The sequence below is a fragment of the Polypterus senegalus genome, chromosome 4, assembly GCF_016835505.1.
Source record: "Polypterus senegalus isolate Bchr_013 chromosome 4, ASM1683550v1, whole genome shotgun sequence".
In the NCBI taxonomy this organism is placed as follows: Eukaryota; Metazoa; Chordata; class Cladistia; order Polypteriformes; family Polypteridae; genus Polypterus; species Polypterus senegalus.
The window spans coordinates 143,977,969-143,996,572 of record NC_053157.1 but is presented as its reverse complement, the minus strand read 5'-3'; the positions used below and the strand labels follow the sequence as shown (position 1 = coordinate 143,996,572).

The window sequence follows — 18,604 nt, the reverse complement described above, 5'->3', positions numbered from 1 at the left end:
GTAAAGCAAAACCAACTTATCTGATCCAGAAGCATTTCATCCAGATCTAAAATTACAAAATGTGCCTAGTTTCAAAAAGGATGCTTGTAACAAATGTATTTTCTAAAAGATTTTAATTTGGTTAGATATGATGGATATGATAAATAAAACCCAGATGACTTTCACCCAATTAGTAATGAATTTTATTGCCTCACCTTTTATGTAGAAATTAAACAAAAATAAACAAATGCTGAATTAGTTATTTAAAAGCTTAACTGCAAAGACACATTTTCTATTATTTAAAAAGCACATGCCTGTGGTGTATCTGTTTTTATGAATTTACACATACAATTCTGATCAACTGCATTCAATTTTACTGAGCCTTTGCTGTGGTTAATTCAAATTTAATATTATGCTCATGACATTTTTGTAGCACCATTTTGTATTTTTGTTCGGTCTTGTTTTGTTTTTGGTAATGGGACCATCAATTTGTAATCCTTATTCTAGATAGCGGTATGTTAATTCACACGTTTGCAACTTCTAGGCAAAAACTCTTAAAAGTAAACTCAGTTCCTAGCAAGTTTTTAAAAACAGGTTTGGTTTGCAGTTTGATGTTAAATTAATGTTTTTCATCTTCTGAAGATCAGAATTTCTGACTTCCTTTTATGTTCTGACCACTCATCTGTCCACTGACAATTGTTCAGCATCATCTTTTTTTTTTATTTAAGTCAACGCCTGGGGCCTCAAGTATAATACCGTGCATAGAATTTACACTAAAACATGATGCATGGTCAAAGGTGGAAATATGTGTACACACAAAAAAAATCTAGATGCATACATCTGTGCTTACATCAAGTTCCATGCACTTCCCCCCACTTTAATCTCGCTCTCTCTCTCTGACGTTCTTTGCACCTGGCGGAGGAGATGTGAGCAGAGGGGCTGTTTGCACAGAGGCTGTTTGCTTAGAAGATACTGACGCTCCTCTGAAAAATGCCGCTTTATTGCGGTACTTCGGCAAACTTAAAAGGACACGTATTGATTTTTTGATTGTTTGCTTCTCTTTGCGAGCGCTCGCTCTCTCTCTTAAATTCTCTGCTCTTGATGCAGACACTCCTTTGAAGAAAAGATCTATTTCCATTCTTTTAATTGTGAGAAAGAACTGTCATCTCTGTCTTGTCATGGAGCACAGTTTAAACTTTTGACTAAAGGGTGTTATTTCATGTTTAGAGGGCTCTAATAATGTTAACAGTGTGGAAGAGTTTATAAGGGCTTAAAATATATAAAAATAACTATACAAACATATAGTTTCTACTTCGCGGATTTTCATCTATCGCTGGGGGTTCTGGAACGCAACCCCCGCGATCGAGGAGGGATTACTGTATAGTTAATTAAACCATAGAATGTACAGCGTAATAGTAAACTAAATGTAAAAACATTGAATAACACTGAGAAAACCTTGAAAAGCAGAGAAAACTAACACTGCAATAGTTTGAGCTATAGCGCTACCAACCGCTGGCTAAAAGCACTTTTTTTAACATTTGAAAAAATCTGTAATTTAATAAACCACCAAGAAAAATAACATTGCAACAATGCACGCTACGAACCGATCGCTGGAAGCAGAAATGAAAACAAAATCAAGCCCAGTGCATTCTTTAACTGCCTTCCTACCTTAATGCGTCCAGCTCTCTCTCACGCTGCCTATGTGTCTGCGTTCTCTCTCTCTCTCTCTCTCTCGTGTGTCGCGTTCTCTCTCTCTCTCTCTCTCTCTCGTGTGTCGCGTTCTCTATCTCTCGCGCTGCCTGTGTGTGTGTGTCGCTTCTCTCTCTCTCGCTGCCAGTGTGTGTGTGTCGCGTTCTCTCTCTCTCGCGCTGCCAGTGTGTGTGTGTCGCGTTCTCTCTCTCTCGCTGCCAGTGTGTGTGTGTCGCGCTCTCTACCTCGCGCTGCCAGTGTGTGTGTGTGTTCTCTCTCTCTCGCTGCCAGTGTGTGTGTGCGTTCTCTCTCTCTCGCTGCCTGTGTGTGTGTGTGTCGCGTTCTCTCTCTCGCGCTGCCTGTGTGTGTGTGTCGCGTTCTCTCTCTCGCGCTGCCAGTGTGTGTGTGTCGCGTTCTCTCTCTCTCGCGCTGCCAGTGTGTGTGTGTCGCGCTCTCTCTCTCTCGCCTGCCTGTGTGTGTGTGTGTCGCTCTCTCTCTCGCTGCCAGTGTGTGTGTGTCGCGTTCTCTCTCTCTCTCGCTGCCTTGTGTGTGTGTGTCGTCGCTCTCTCTGTCGCGCTGCCTGTGTGTGTGTGTGTGCTCTCTCAAGCGCTGCCTGTGTGTGTGTCGCTCTCTCTCGCGCTGCCTGTGTGTGTGTCGCGCTCTCTCTCACGCTGCCTGTGTGTGTCGCGCTTTCTCTCACGCTGCATGTGTGTGTGTGTCACGCTCTCTCTCGCGCTACTTGTGTGTGTGTCACGCTCTCTCTCTCTCGTATACCGAGTGTGTGATCGTGAACCAAGGCAAAAGTTTGGTGAACTATTTTGTTGTAAACCGAGTTGTATGTGTACCGAGACGTTCGTGAACCGAGGTTACACTGTATGTGCCTACAGCCCCACCCCAACTCTTCCCAGAATATTTAATATGTAAATCAATATATCTATCACCTTCTGTTCAATGTTTGGTTAAAAAAAACAATGGAAAAGGCGGGGAGGCAAGGAAAAATGTGCTATTTGTTGGCTTACGCAGCAGTTTAAGAAACAAAGGCGTGGCAGAGACACTCAAAAGTTCAAGTTCAAAAAGTTGCGCAGTGCCCAAAAGAAAAAAAGTGGACAGATATCACAGTCAACATATATAGATATAGAAGCTTATTCTTAAATCTAATTGATTAGATCCTGCCATATTTTTAAAATGTTTTGAACAGATCCTCTGAATGAGGATTTGGTTTTTTTCCAATTTTAGACAGTATAGGACATCAGTTACCTACTGAGTGAAAGGTGCTGGGTTGGAGTTCTTCCAGTTGAGCAAGATAAGGTTATTTACTAGCAGTGAGGTAAAGGCAATTATGATTTGTTTGTCCTTCTCCACTTTACGCCCTTCTGGGAGTACACCAAACACAGTTGTTGGTGGGTTAGGAGTGATTGTGACACCATGGCTATCCAATAGGCATGCAAGATTTTGTCCAAAACTATGTTAATTTGGAGCATGCCCAAAACATTTGGTCCAGTGAGGCTGAAGTTAAACTGCAACGTTCACAGGTTTAAACTTGCACTGCAATCATTTTGGGTAGTTTTAACAGAGATAAATGCACTTGATAGAAGTTTTTAAGTTCAGTAATTGAGTGTCTTGCGCATATAGAGCTAGAGTGTATTCTGTGCATGGCTGCCTTCCACTCTTTTTCTGAAATGTATAGTGAAAGACCCCTTCTCCAGTGTGTCCTGGGGTCTTTGAAAGGAAGGGACTTTAAAATGTTTTTATAAATTGTACAAATGCTATCAGAGTCTTAAAGACGGATCAATATTTCTTCTGGAATAAAAATAGGTGGAAGGTGAGGAAAATTGGGCAGGTTCAGGTTAGCAAAGTTTCTAGCTTGAAAGTAGTGGAAAAATTTGTGTTGATGAGAAGTTATAGTAAATTAGAAGCATAATTGCTCTTATGATGGTCACTGAACGTTTTAATCCCAGACATTTTCCAAGGAATAAATACTGTGTACGCTTGAGAGGGTGGAATAGAGTGGTTATCATATAGAGGTGTGACAGATAAATGCTCCTCCGTCTTAAAGTGCTTCCTGTATTGGTTAAATATTCTGAGTGAAAGACGGGCAAAAAAAAAAAAGAGGTTATGACTGAATCTACGTACTTTATTAAAAAGGAAAAGAGAATAAGAAGCTTTGGAAGAATGTTCATGTTCTGTTGATTGATTGTACCGGCTTAAATGTGAGATGGAGGATGGACCATCTGTTCACATCTTGAAAAAGAGCTTCATATTTACTTGTGATATTTACCCCTAGATATTTAAACTGACCTGCTAAGATAAATGATAAAGTCTCCAGTCTGATACTGTGTGCTAGAGATGGAGAGTTCACCGGAAAAAGCACACTTTTATTCAAATTAATTTTGAGTCCAGATATCTCTTGAAAAATCTGCTACTGCTTTTAGGACTGCTGGCACAGAATTTTGTGGGTTCAGATATATACAGTACCATATCATCTGGATATAATATTTTCTGTTCATGTCATTCTCTGAAAATCCAATTTATCTCTGATGCATTTTGAACTTAAACAGCCAATGGCTCAATGGATATTGCAAATGGTGATAGGGGGCAACCTTGTCGAGTACCACGTTCTAGTTAGAAGTAGTCCTAAATAATGGTATTAATACAAATTGAGGGTTCTAGACTAGTAGCAGTTTGATCTATGCACACATGTTTGGGCTGAACCCAAATTTGTGCAATGTGGTGAATAGGTATAACCATATCAAATACTTTTTTTCTGCATCCAAATATAATAAAATCTCTGGGAGGTTAGATTTAATGGGTGAATATATTATATTAAACAAAAGGCAAAAGATTAGAAGCCAAGTGTCTGCCTTTAATAAATCCAGTTTGGTCCTGTGATATTACAGAAGGAAGCACTTTCTTAATCCTTCCAGCTAGAACTTTAGAGAGTATCCTTATGTCATTATTCAGGAGTAAGATTGGTCTGTATGTTGCACATTGTAGTAAGTTCTTACTTTTCTTAGGAAAGATGGAAAAGTAATGCTTGGCAAAAAGTTTGAGGGAGACTTTTATCTTTAGCTTCTGTAAATATTTCTAATAATAGTGGAGATACCTTGTTTTAATTTTTTTTTTTATATATAAAATTCCATCAGGTTGCCATCAGGGACAGCTCCTTTCCCACTTTGAAGTGGGCTTATAGCATCCGGTAATTCTGTGTGTGTCAGAGATTTATCCAATTCCACAGCACTAAGAGCATTTAGCTGTGGTATCGGTAAAGTCAAAGAATTCATTAGACTGTGTCTTACCTTCTTTAGACAGAGTAGAATATAAGGACTTATAGTACTCTCTAAATGTGTGGGTTATATTTCTATGGTCTACGATTTTATCTCTGTCTGGATTGGTAACTACTGTTACTGCATTGCGTACTTCCAGCTTGCGGATTTGCCGAGTTAAAATTTTATTGGCTTTCTCTCCATGTTCATAATAATGATGTCACGATTTAAAGATGAGCAGTTCTGTTTCTTTAGTAGTCAAGTGGTTAAATTCTGATTGCAAAACCTGTCTTTTCCTATAAGGTACCTCATTTGGAGACATGGTACCTTCTTGGTTTCCAATTTATTTTTGTGAGCAAGATATGAAATAATCTGTCCGCTTAAAAATGCCTTCAGTTTACCAGAGTATTCCTGCAGAGAGCTCTGGGGGTGCATTTGTCTCCAGAAAATAATTTGCTTGGATATGAATCCTGTACAGAGATCATCAGCTAATGACAGGGGGTTAAGACACCAGCTACAAGATGAGTATGTAGGACATAGAAAATTAAGCTCCATGATCAGAGGAGAGTGGTTGGAGATAACAGTGTATTTACACAATCTGATAATGGGCAAAAAATTACTGTCTATAAGAAATAATCAATTCTTGATGAACTTGTGAGAAGAAGGAATACGCACTAAGGTTGGGTTACATAATCATAGAAGCCATGTGTAGCCTAATTAGAGATGTACTTACTAACTGCAGGAACTATCTGTGGGTGTCTTCAAACACTCAATGCATGCAAACAGGGAGGAAAAATATGCATTATACAGTATAAATTAGAGAATTCTAGCATAGATGTTAATATTATCTGAATATTCAGTGACATAACATATTAGCCAACAAATGGAGACAACCTTTGAAGCTTTAACTTTTTTTGAAGAGATCACAAGGGATGGAAGCTCCTTTTCATCTGCATCTTCAGCTGATGTAATTTCTCATGATAGCTGTGGCTAAATTTTTTCTCATTCGACAAATCGAGGCAGACAATCGTATCAAAACCATAAAGAGTACCATCCTTGCCTTGTGTAAAGTTTAGTCAAGTAAAGGTGCTTGATCCAAGAAATAAATAGTATTAGTATCATTACACTTCTCTTATTTAAAAAAAACCCACACACAAAACCTCAAACAAATGTGACATTTTAAAACAACCCTTCAGTGGTGCACGATTCTATAATATGAATGAAGAAAAAGCAGAGCTGAGCACAATTTTGTATAGCCTGTACTGCACTTTAAAAAACACACAAATTTTTCCCCCTCAGCTATGCTTTTTTTGCTCCTAGTGTTAAAACATAATGCATCTGGGTATCTCTTTCATACAGTAAAAATGAAAACTCTGTGTCTATAGGTAGTTCACAAATTAAACAACTGGAAGTACTTAGTCTAGTGCACTAATTCTGTAATGGGCCCTAGTCACACTCAAAGTCGGACCATACTTTCTTTGAAGTTATTTATTGTCATTTGTTTTGTTGTCCCTTTGTTTTAAGGAAAAAACAAGAATGGTGTACACAAAAAAGCTTTTCATTACTAATGATAGTTAAGTATTCAACACATTAATTAAGGGTAATTAAATCTGATAATGTATAATTTGTATTCACATTCAGACTTTATACCCAGGCAATGACGAGTAATCTCGCTTCTATGTATGTTCAGAAATGTATCAATAGGTCTCTTTTCTGAAAGAATTTTTATGTGTAGTGCATTGAGCAGTGTTAATTACAGAAACTTCTTCTGCAAGTAACTGGGCTCAAAAGCATAATCGAAATGAAGCACCACTGCAATTCAAGTCCCATCACTGACAATGGTCCAATTTGGAATCCAAAATAAATCTAACCATTATTTTTAGATGCAAGAGGAGACTATGATATCTACAAAAAAACATGGCACAAATTAAGAATTTGCAAATTCCACAGACAGAAAATGATGTCCTGCTTAAAGTGACAGAGAGAGGAAGAGAGAGAGAGAGAGAGAAGTAGTGAATTAAACAGTGAGCTCATTTAAAAAGTAAGCCTACTTAAAAAAAAAAAACAATTTTATCAGCTGCAACTGTGTCAGAGAGCTGACATTTTCTCAAGTACTGATATCTTAGAAGGATGTAGAAAGTCTAATAATCAACATGCATGCCCCTTTTTCAATGGGATAATTACTTGACATTACATAAGCAAGTTATGACAATCTAAAGATTATGCCTAAAAAGAACAAAACACAGAGAAATCAATGAGTGTGTCCATATGGAGAAAGTACATTGTTCTGTCACCAGATAAAGTGTTCCTCTCTTTCAATAATGCATCCCTAACATAAGTGGCCATTGAATGAGGATGGCTCAGTTCTATTTCGCAAACCAATTCATCCAGAACACATACCGAAAATTTTTTTATCTAATAAAACCAAGAACTGTGTTATGGTGAACAGGCAAGGAGCTTGGAAAGAAGGAAGGTGGGGTCTTTCATATCCTGTTTAGCAGTGTGCCTGCTAGTACTTGGTAATGTCCAGGGGCCTCATGCATAATGCCGTGCGTAGAATTCGCACTATAACATGACGTACGCACAAAAGCCGAAATGTGCTTACGCACAGAAAAATCCAGATGCAAGGAATTGTGCGTTCGCCAACTTCCGCGTTCTTCCGCTACATAAATCCCGGTCAGCATGTAAAGTAATGCTTGTGCACGCGCCTGCTGTCCAGCCCCAACTGCTCCCAGAATTATGCCTCTTTGAAAATGCAAATCAACTTAAATAGCCCTTAAGCTCAGCGTTGTGTGAAAAGACAATGGGAAAAGCAAGAGGGAAAATGGACGAATTTCAGCAAATACCAAGTGGAGGGAAGGAAAAATGTACTATTTGTTGGTTTAAACAGTGGTATAAACAACAAAAGGAAGCTGATCGAGTGACACAGCATGTTGGAGAAACTCGAAAGCTCAAGTTCATAAAGTCGCACTGTGCCCGAAATAAAAAAGTTGTCACATATCAAAGTTGCAGTGAAAAGGCGAGTCGTAGCCCACCGTCTGAGTGTCATATGAAAGCTTATTAGGGTACAGAGAAAAAAAAAAAGGCACACAGTGGGGAAAAAGCACAAAATGTCAACTTCAATCTCGAAATTTCCACTTTAATCATGTAGTTTATTTTGTCATTAAAGTAAAACATCATAAATTTAATCTTAAAATTGTTTAATTAACCAGATTCTCAAATCACATCGTAAGTAAACTAGCACTTTAAATGTTTTGTTTTGTATGTGTTCTGTGTGTGTGAATCACTACGTGCTTCTTAAACTGGCTTTCTCTACCTCCGACAGGACACAAAATCCATTATATACGTGATATTACAGCTCTCTGAATAACTAAAATACTGAGATGTATACGCGATATCATTTTCATGATGATAGTAGTTAAAGCATGTTATTAAACATGGAAACACGGTGGCGCAGTGATTGTGCGCAACCTTCAATGAAATAATTTATTGCAGCAGTACTCAGGGGCGGCTCTAGGCTCGTGGTGGCCCTGGGCAGAGAAAGAATTGGTGGCCCCTTCATCCGTCAATGTGGTATCTTATGCACGGCGGATGGCCACATCCTTTGCAGACACTGCATAGCCGCCTCGTGCTCATGACACAAGCGTTTAACTTTTGTCGAAATTTGCCGCTGCGTTTTTAGCGGTGTTGTTATTTTCTCTTTCTGTTTTATATTCAATATATATTGGGATTTGCCGGCCCTGCAGCACTGTCTCTTTCAAACGTACAGTACTAACTTCCAATTCCTGTCCTTCCTTTTCTTTCTCTAAGTAACCGATGGCCACACAATCAGCTCTGTAATAGACATTAAGCCATCTGTAAGCTTAGAGCGGCGATTCTTCAAATCTTTTAAGGAACATTGAAATATCTTCGTAGTACACGTTTAACTATTATATCCTTCACGCCAGTCCCAGTGAAGCATACAGTGCGAGGTAGGAACAATCTTTAATTATTAACAATATAGATTATTTAAATGAAGTTAAAAGTTTTATCTGTATAATAAACATATTTTGCTGCATTTCATCTTAAAAATGATATCGTCATCATATGTAAATACGCGCTTTATAAAGTGACTCAGGTTGTGCAATATTATAACTGTAGTGCAAGTTTACAGTGGGGTGATTCTACTTATAAGTACAGATAGTTCTACAAGGAGCACTTGATTGAGTACGTTTAGAGCTCTTGGGATGAAACTCTTTCTGAACCATGAGGTCCGTACAGGAAAGGTTTGAAGCGTTTGCTGTGTGAGAAGCAGTTCAAATAGGAAGCAAGGCTGAGGCAGCGTGTGCTTGATGCTGTATACCGATAATTCTCTTTCCGATCAGTTGCTCCGAGTGGTGCAGTGAGAGTAATATGGAAAAAGATAGATCTAACCAACCCCTAACGGTAGCAGCTGAAAGAAGTAAAATAAGGTGCGGTGAGAGTAACAATGCTAAAGCAGCTATGGTATTTGGAATAGTTTGACCATTCCATGGGCCATTATATTGTTAATGGTTAATTACAATCAGAAGCATTAAACTAATAAACAATATGTGGTTAACTTCAGTGTATTTATAAAGCCGTGTCAGGAAAAGAAAGGATAACCACACAGGAACAGTAGCACTGAGTTTGACGCTGGGTGCCACCAGTCTGCAAAACCGAGCGGAGAACTTGTGTATGACAGGGTATGAGGTACCGTGGAAATGTGTGTGGCTTTACGCCTAATTTAGGTTTTATACATCACGATTTGAACATGGAAACGTTCTTACGCAACATTTCTGTGCGTACGCACCGTTTATACATGAGGCCCCAGGTGAAGGTGAAGTGTCAAGGTCTTTTCATAGAGAATTCAGACTGGAAACACAAAGGAGGGTTTCATTAAAAGACACACAGTATGCCATATATGTGTACATTTCACAAACAACAGTGAAATATGTCGTTTAGCCTTTGCAATGTGCACGATATCTATATTAAAAATCAAATTATTTGTTTTACTTGCTTGTTGACTTTGCAATGATTACATTAATTGTGTTTTGGTTTAAAAACACCAGCACGCACACATCTTACAAAGAAAAAATTAGGAAGTCAGGGCTGCCAAACCATTACATGTTTAAGTCATGTATTGCTGTGATGACTTTTTAATTGAAAACACACTTAACTGCTATAATATTGGTTAGTGTTTTTTGAACTAAACCAGTCAACAGGTAAGGAGTTTTACATCATCCTAAAATATATGTAACAAACAAGAATACACTGAAAAAGCAAAACAACAAAATTCTATAAGTGACCAACAAGGTATGAGTGTATCTTCACTGATAGACCGCATGGAAAAATAGTGGCAAAGTGGCTACAAAGTTGAAATTCCATTTGAAATTTAATGGAAACCTTGTTATTTTTTTTAATATGATAATAATACAAACTTGCAGGCTTTAAAATATATAAATGTCAAATTTTACTTAAAGCAAATGGCTAGTCAACAACCCAAAGAATAGCTGTACCTCGATCAACAGATTAAAAATAAATCTAATTCCATAAATTATTTTATGTTTGAACACTGTAAATACTGAGAACAGAAACACAAAGTAATAATAAATACATCCAAAATATAGACCATCTGGATTTCCATTTACCAGAACTAACTGGAAACACTAAAATGATTATGAAAAAAATCACTTTCAAGTTCACAAAAATATTAAAACTACTCACATAGTAATATCTGGTCTTTATAAATGCTTATCAGTAAAAAGTAAAAATAAACCTATACAGAGACAGGAAAATGCATACATGGTGAGAAGTAAAAGCAACCTAACTTCTTTCTTTTTTGTTAATCATGGTAAAGGCCCCACTTAGGATGAAACGCTTCAAGTAAACTTTGAAAAAACAATGCAACATTTTCACAGATCAATTTTGAATCCTGACAAAATACCCCAAAATTCAGTAATAGGGTTTGCTTACTGTTCTAGGATTTAATGAGTATTATTAAATGTATCTGTAAAACAGAAATTCATTTAAAACATATATTTATTTATTTTACTTTTCAAACTCAGGTATATATGACAGGCAGTGTGGTTGTAATGGTTAAGGCTTTGGACTTTAAACCCCGCTACTGATACTGTGTAACCATGAGAAAATCACTTGACCTGCCTGTGCTCCAATTGGAAAACCAAAAGAAATGGAACCAATTGTATTATAAATGTTATAAGCAGCACTGGATAAAGTCATCAGCCAAATAAGTAAATGTACATATTTCTCTCAAACTCATTTTTTCTTGTTCACTGACAAATAGTGTTAATGTCTATTCCTTCAGTACTTGAGGTTGGAAAGGATAAACCTCTGTTAGTCCATCTCATAAAGGCTCTAACAATGGGACAGTTTTATTTGAACATCTGTATTGTGAGGATGGATACATACTAAATAAGCAGTGACACAGGGAGAACCAGCAAACTTGGTGAGACATGGGGAGATCAGACAGACAGATCAGGCTGGTAAGCACAACTATATGAACACTGTATTGATCCAGTGTGATGAAGAAGGAGGTGAGCCAGAAGGTAAAGTGCTCAATTTACCAGTCAACCTACATCCTACCCTTACCTATAATCATTAGCTTTTCTAAATGACTGAAAAGACAAGACTGTGGTTAAAAGTGAGCAAAATGAGCCTTCTCCACAGGATGTTCAGTATTTCCCTTACAGGTTGGGTGAGAAGCACAGACATCTGGGAGAGGTTTGGAGTAAACTGTTGACCTTCCACATTGAGAAAAGCAAATTGAGATGATTCAGGCATCTGATATGGATACCTCCCCGACACTTCACTGCAGAGGTTTTACAGGCACGACCAGCTAGGAGAACACCTCAGCAAGGCCCAGGGTCTGCAGAGAGAGAGAGAGAGAGAGAAAGAGGTTGGGGGCATGCACTGATAGCACATTGCCGCACCCACCACACAATGGACCAACTGGATTGGGACCTGAATGCAGCATGTAAACAGTGTGAGATTTTTTACGGTGGCTGGAGTGCCAACCCTGCCTCCAACCCCTATGTTTTCCCTGCAAATAGGATTAAAATAAATGAATGAATGTTATTACATAATTGTCAGTGAATCTTTTAAGAGACAACAGTACAAAATATTTTAATACAGCTAATGACAACTTTTTCTATGTGTTTGTCCTTTTTCACAACCTCTTTAAAGCATTTATGGGAATTCATAACCTAGCCCAAATTCAAATGACATGAGGTAAGACAGTGTTCTGCATATAGTGCCAAATTATTGTATGCCTTATATAACCACACCACAGTGGAACTCATACAAGCTAATTTAGAACTATCAATCTTACTGACAAAAAAAAGCTTACGAGAGGAAATAAATATGCTGAATGGAAATTTGCATTAAAGAAAAATCTATTCATCCATCATCCAACCCACTATTTCCTCACACAGGATCATGGGGTCTGCTGGAGCAAATTCCAGCCAACACAGGGCACAAGGCAGGAACAAGCCCCGGACATGGCACCAGCCCACCGCAGGGCACACACACAAAGCACACACTAGGGATAATTTAGGATCACCAATGCACCTAACCTGCATGTCTTTGGACTGTAGGAGGAAAACGGAGCACCTGGAAGAAACCCACAATGACATGGGGAGAACAAACAAACTCCATGCAGGGAGGACCTGGGAAGCAAAACCAGGTCTCCTTACTGCGAGGCATTAAAGAAAAATTCCACCCAGAAAACGTTATTTTTTTATATGTTACTTACCCCATATAGATTGTAGGGATGGCCAAGCAAATTTTTCAATCTCATGTTTTCATGCAGAATAAGTGAAAAACATGTATGATACAATAGAGTCTAATGGTGTAAATCTACAGTATATAAAGTTAGAAAAAGTGAAAAATTCCAAGGAAAAAGTAAAAAAAAGAACAAAATAAAAAACTTCATGTTAGTCATGTTGAAAATTCCTAATGAAGCATGTATTTTTTACCATTTTTGCTAAAATAGGATTAATGGTTACTTCCTGGAAAGGCAACATTAATATTAAACAGGAAAGATATATAGTATTTCCAATAATTCATGTTCTTTCAAACTGAAGACAAGACTCTTGACCAATGAATGCAAGTGATTTTCTCTCATTCTACACAAAATAATGAGATTGAAAATTTTTCTCGACCATCACTACAAACTACACGAGGTATGTGACATATAAAAACAAAAAATATTTTTTTTAATGCAGTACTTTTAATGGTGGGAAAACTAGCTATCTACAGTGGTGTGAAAAACTATTTGCCCCCTTCCTGATTTCTTATTCTTTTGCATGTTTGTCACACAAAATGTTTCTGATCATCAAACACATTTAACCATTAGTCAAATATAACACAAGTAAACACAAAAAGCAGTTTTTAAATGATTGTTTTTATTATTTAGGGAGAAAAAAAATCCAAACCTACATGGCCCTGTGTGAAAAAGTAATTGCCCCTTTGTTAAAAAATAACCTAACTGTGGTGTATCACACCTGAGTTCAATTTCCGTAGCCACCCCCAGGCCCGATTACTGCCACACCCGTTTAAATCAAGAAATCACTTAAATAGGAGCTGCTTGACACAGAGAAGTAGACCAAAAGCACCTCAAAAGCTAGACATCATGCCAAGATCCAAAGAAATTCAGGAACAAATGAGAACAGAAGTAATTGAGATCTATCAGTCTGGTAAAGTTTATAAAGCCATTTCTAAAGCTTTGGGACTCCAACGAACCACAGTGAGAGCCATTATCCACAAATGGCAAAAACATGGAACAGTGGTGAACCTTCCCAGGAGTAGCCGGCCGACCAAAATTACCCAAGAGCGCAGAGACGACTCATCCGAGAGGTCACAAAAGACCCCAGGACAACGTCTAAAGAACTGCAGGCCTCACTTGCCTCAATTAAGGTCAGTGTTCACGACTCCACCATAAGAAAGAGACTGGGCAAAAATGGCCTGCCTGGCAGATTTCCAAGATGCAAACCACTGTTAAGCAAAAAGAACATTAGGGCTTGTCTCAATTTTGCTATGAAACATCTCAATGATTGCCAAGACTTTTGGGAAAATACCTTGTGGACTGATGAGACAAAAGTTGAACTTTTTGGAAGGCAAATGTCCCATTACATCTGGCGTAAAAGGAACACAGCATTTCAGAAAAGAACATCATACCAACAGTAAAATATGGTGGTGGTAGTGTGATGGTCTGGGGTTGTTTGCTGCTTCAGGACCTGGAAGGCTTGCTGTGATAGATGGAACCATGAATTCTACTGTCTACCAAAAAATCCTGAAGGAGAATGTCCGGCCATCTGTTCGTCAACTCAGGCTGAAGCGATCTTGGGTGCTGCAACAGGACAATGACCCAAAACACACCAGCAAATCCACCTCTGAAACAAAATGAAGACTTTGGATTGGCCTAGTCAAAGTCCAGACCTGAATCCAATTGAGATGCTATGGCATGACCTTAAAAAGGCGGTTCATGCTAGAAAACCCTCAAATAAAGCTGAATTACAACAATTCTGCAAAGATGAGTGGGCCAAAATTCCTCCAGAGCGTGTAAAAGACTCATTGCAAGTTATCGCAAACGCTTGATTGCAGTTATTGCTGCTAAGGGTGGCCCAACCAGTTATTAGGTTCAGGGGGCAATTACTTTTTCACACAGGGCCATGTAGGTTTGGATTTTTTCTCCCTAAATAATAAAACCATCATTTAAAAACTGCATTTTGTGTTTACTTGTGTTATATTTGACTAATGGTTAAATGTGTTTGATGATCAGAAACATTTTGTGTGACAAACATGCAAAAATATAAGAAATCAGGAAGGGGGCAAATAGTTTTTCACACCACTGTACATAGAGAAGTCCCTTCAGAAAGAAACTAAAAGAATGTCTAAGTTCTCTGTGATATTAAAAATTAATTGTCACAATATTTTTGTGTTAAACATTTTGATTTCAAAACCATATTGAAAATAAAATGTGATTTTGTAATTAGTGACAGTGTGCATCTAAAAAGGAACAAAAGTTAAAGGTAATTCCCTATGCTGAAAAGAAATAAAAAGACATTACATTTCAACTGTGTACCCTTTATCGACACAGGAACAACCTTTACCCCCAATTTGCTTACGTGGCACATTCCAACTGCTATGGAAATGAGGAGATTAAAAGCAGGTCTACAGATAGTAAAGTCTGAATGAAACCAGCAAGTTTTAGTGAACGCTTTAGTGATAATTCCCACACAATGAACAGTGCAATCACCACCAAGGCACTCCCCTGTAATGTCACCTATTGAACTCCTCATGTTCACGCAAAATGAGAATTTTAAAACACCAGTATAATTGAAATTAAATTTCTTACAACTCTGTAATATATGTTGTTACATAGAATATGTGGCCATGCTTGGGTATCAGTGCATTTTTGTCAAGTTTCATTTTTTGAGTGATCATGGCAACTGCATTTTCACAAAATATGACAATGAATCAAAAGAATGCCAAGTAGTGTCAATATGTGTTTGATGTCTTGCACAGAGAGATAGCGTGGGATGCTAAGGCACAATTCAGTGCAGCTATATGCTGTCAAATTAGTCTGATTTGGCTTTGAATTAATACAGACCACAAGTGATTTACACTACAGTCCTATTCGGGTAAAATGCTGAAGCTCTGCATTAGCCAAAGATACAGAAAACTTACATTTATAAAAAAAAATTAAGAAAAATAAATAAGTCAGACAATGTAGATTAATTATTAAAGAGATGATGATGATCTGGTTCCACTACTGAGCTTGTTAGTTCAACTAAATGTGTGTACAAATTACAGAATTATATTGTATTGATCATGTTATGTGCCTGGCACTAGCACTTGGTATATTTGAACTAAGCCTATTTAACAAATACCAAGCACTTGCTTAAAGTGATGGAAAGTTGTTTGGTAAAAAGTATAAAAACAGTAAACCATAGAGAGAGCATTGCTGATTAATTACATAACATCAATTCCTCATTATTTCTACTGCAGAAGTTTAACTTTATCTGACAGCTTCCATCACTTATTTTTACAGTAATATTTCACATACGGTATACTTAACATGCTCTGTACTGTAAAGGTCATAATAGGCTAGCTTTACATCCCTTCTAGGGATGACCTTGTCTCCAAGTGCTTCAAGACTACTTAATATTAATGGGTGCTAAAATGAAAGACATAATTTGTGAGACGCTACATAAAACCACTATATAGTCCCAACTAGGTCCATCCCATTCAATTCTCTCTTTAACAGTTGTTCAAGGTCCATATAGTAGTTTTTCCTTACCACAACTCTTGGTAAAAGAAAATTTTAAAAGCATCCATCACCAGCACATTCTCATACAAGTCTGCTGGTTGGTTGAGCCATACCCTTAATTGGGACATGCACTGTTTGAGCATTAAAAACACAAGACTAAGAAAGAGGGTTAGTTTTCTAGGCATTTAAATGAAGTTCTACAGAAACAGGCTGTTAATTTGATTTTTTCTGTTTTCGTCTGCAGGATCAACCAGCTATATGTTAGTTTTAGTGTGATAACTAATTAGGATAAACTTAGCTACTTATTTGCAGCTGTTTCTTCATATAGGTCTATGATAACATGAGCAGTTTATATTTAAAAAGGTATACACCGATTTCTCATTAATCCTGATCAGTAACTCAAAAGAAGAAAAAATACATTTTAATTTAATTTGAATTGTGCCCAGTCCAGTGCAGAAACATGTCAAACATTCATTAGGAAACTTGGCACACCCTCTTATCTATTGAACACAACAGTACAAACTATTATTTTACCTGGCACATTAAACAGTTACATCACATTGGGCCACTATTATTTTCGCAAGTCTTTGACAAACGATGACTTGTGTTTTTGTTTTTTTTTTAAATAAGACAAAACAAACAGCTATAACATGAAGAATGACTGAATGGACTGGTAACTATCCTCACTGAAAACGAACTAGTGGAGAGATTAAATTGTGAGCATTTAATAGGAGAGTTTGCATATCTGTATGAGCATACATATACATACACATACACATGTACATACATGAGGGATAAAATGTTAAATATAATCTGTTGGAATTCTCTACAATGAGCCTTTACCATTTCTGCAAATAATACTTAAATTTAATGACTCGTGAGTGCTGACATAATTACCTACTTAATGTGCAAATAATTGCTGATAATTTCCATGTATTTCTACCGATGAAGGTTTAACCATATTTGAATACATCAACTTAAAAGGTATCAATTTCTCTCTTTTTTATTTATTTTTTTTTTGTTACTTAATTGACATGTGTACAAAATAGGGGGGCTTCCGCATCCGACCAGGGATAGCCCTGTCCCAGATGCTTCAAAGATCTCAAAAATGGTATTCACCATGCTAGAAAGCATACAATGAATTATCAAAGAAGTGGGAACTGGCTAAGGTAAACAAATATTAGACAGACCAAACCTTAAATGTGACGGGCCGGGGAGTGGGATCTGCTAGTCGCAGCTAAAACAATCCAGGAACCTAGAGGTTAACCCTAAACACAACCAGAACGAGTATTCTGCACTGTCCGGACCTAAACCGATGTAACAAAAGTGTTACCGTTAAAACGTACAGCGTCAATTTATAACAAACATGGTAAAGGAGACGAAATCCAGTTTTTAAACAACAAAAAGCTTGCTTTCCCATTCAAATGTTTTCGACCATACTACATGCTTGTGGTTAAAACCGGTTTCTCTAGGTCGTTTCTCACTTTTTAACCATGACAAACGAAAGTAGGTTGTAGTGTCCATTTACCAAGGCTAAACACCCAGCAGAGACGCGGAACCTCCAGACTTGCATCTCAACAGTAGTCGAAAAAAAAAAACATTTAGGCGACAACAATAAAAAATAAACACACAAAAATCGTCAATCCAATGCCGCTTTGTTTAAATCGTAAACATCCCACAGCAGCACTAAAGTTAAAATATAAACAGTAGCTAAGCCCCAAATCAAAACTCGCCCTTTTAAAATTGTATTTTATTTTAAAGCAATCGCCAATATCCCCTGACGCGCTCCTCATTTGCCACATCTCGCCTGGGAACCTCAGCCCGAAATCTCTCCGTTTGATCATAAGCTCGCCTTGAACGGAAGCCAAAAACACTGTGCTTGCAGAAATAAATGCAATAACATGACACGTATTCTCTTCCTTGGAACCCTACTTGCAGTTCTTTACTTTACGTTTTTGCTAAACGTATTAAAGCACTTTCACCTTTTCTTTATATATACATACATACATACATACATATTTAAATATTTAACTGTGAACTAGTCCGTTTTAGTTACCTTCCTGGCATTCTCGAGAAATATATTGCCAAACTCCTTCCGTGGGTTTCAGGCACTTCTGTTAAAGTTTGTTTTTCTTATCTTCACAAGAGACACCCAAAAAAACAATTCAGCAGGTTTTTCATCAGACCTGTGCCTCGAAGCTGACACCCTGGCGAGAAACGTGACAGCACTGCTCAAGCTTTCTGCTTTCTTCTCAGGTTCAGGCTGCTCAATCGAGCGCCGTCCACCGCTACTCAATAACTACTGCGGGAAATACAGTCAACATACGGCTGATTGTTTGCTGTCTCTAAAGCCACTGTTGTCTCGACCGTGACGCAGATCTCA

The 18,604-nt window shown here is 37.7% G+C and overlaps 1 protein-coding gene across 2 annotated transcripts in view; it reads right to left on the bottom strand.

Annotated features, from left to right (window-relative positions):
• The window catches only part of atp10d (ATPase phospholipid transporting 10D), a 79,774-nt gene extending 61,170 nt beyond the window's left edge, over positions 1 to 18,604 (bottom strand). The window contains exons 1-2 of one of the 2 annotated variants that reach the window (XM_039751393.1): positions 18,278 to 18,604; positions 11,640 to 11,817 (exon numbers count right to left, since the gene is read on the bottom strand). The gene's annotated coding sequence lies outside the window, so the exon portion shown is untranslated. The remainder of the gene's footprint in view (positions 1 to 11,639; positions 11,818 to 18,277) is intronic. The other variant, XM_039751392.1, reaches the window with a different exon arrangement.